This window comes from Nannospalax galili, unplaced genomic scaffold (assembly GCF_000622305.1).
Source record: "Nannospalax galili isolate Female #2095 unplaced genomic scaffold, S.galili_v1.0 scaffold272, whole genome shotgun sequence".
In the NCBI taxonomy this organism is placed as follows: domain Eukaryota; kingdom Metazoa; phylum Chordata; class Mammalia; order Rodentia; family Spalacidae; genus Nannospalax; species Nannospalax galili.
Genome location: NW_008331836.1, coordinates 1,743,948 through 1,745,392, shown reverse-complemented (window position 1 = coordinate 1,745,392; position 1,445 = coordinate 1,743,948).

Genomic DNA, 1,445 nt, shown 5'->3' with positions numbered 1-1,445 from the left:
GTGAATGTGGCTTAGGGAGTCCCAGCGCGGAGAGCTGCGCTGTAGACTTACCCCAAGAGGCCTGAGGATAGTAGTGCAGGCTAGGAGAGTTAGCCGGTGGTGCAGGCCCAGGGAAGCAGAGCGAGGTGAGGGCGGGGCCAGGACCAGAAGTGGTGCTCCTGGAGCCCAAGAAAGGGACTGGGTTGCTCTGGGTGAGAAGGGTCAGGAAGCAGTATTGGTTCCCCAGGTGTCTGGGGCCCCAAGACTAGGAATGGCACAGGGCTCAAACTAGGAGTATAGAACGGCGAGGGGGGGTGATGGAGGGGTGAATCTGGCTTAGGGAGTCCCAACGTCCGGGCGCGGAGAGCTGCGCTATAGACTTACCCCAAGAGGCCTGAGGATCGATTTCATTCTTTTAAAGTCAAATTCCTTAAATATTTTCAGAGGGCTCTGGGCACTACTATTCTCCTAGAAAGGAGAAGCTGGGATGGAGCGAAACCACCCTCAGTGACGCAGACACTTCCCTGGAGCAGAAAAACACAAGATAAACCTAATTTTAATCTCTGGTGAGGGTACTTGCCATAGGTTTGCTCCTTCTTAGCTCCTTTTTGTTCACTGGAGTGTCTTCAGAATCTGGTATGCTGTTTGAATTTCTGGAAGCCTAATACCAGGCTTTGATAATCCATGTATTCTACAGTGCACTCTATAATTGCTTATGGGAATTATTTTACAGGGAATTACTTTAAAATTATTATTATTTTGTTTGGTTGTTTTTTGTTTGTTTGTTTGTTTTTTTGAGATAGGGTCTCACTATATAGCCCTGTCTGGCTTGGAACTCACTTTGTAGACCAGGTTGGCCTCAAACTCAGAGACTCACCTGTCTCTGCCTCCCAGTGCTGGGGTTAAAGGCATGCACTGCCACACTAGGTGAGGAGTACTTTTAAATGTGCTTAAATTTTATAAATATAAACTATTATATCTTTAAAACCACTGTCCACATTGCTTTGTGATATACATGGGCAACAATTTTAAAATATCATAAATTAACTGTTTTACTGCTATCATGTTTCCATTGCCTGGACATCTTCCAACCATGTAACCAGTGAACAAATCATTAGAGAAATAACAAGATATCATTTCTCATCTTTTAAAAATTCTTAATAAAGTTTTTTAAAAGTCAAAAAAAATTCTAAGTCATCTTAAACAATGTAGAAACAGCAGTGTTGACACCCATACATTTTGATTTTTAAGTTAGAAATTGAAAGAGGGATGTGTTCTTTTGAGCTTCAAGAAGTGTACAATTCAATGGAGGCAAGCTCCATTGTATAGGTTATGAACAACAATGCACAAAACAGGAAGCTAAGGGGATGTCTTGGTCTCATCCTATATTTTTGTTTTTATTTTTAAAAATATTTTATTTTTTATTTATATTTTATGTGTATAAGCATATTGCCTGCATATATGTA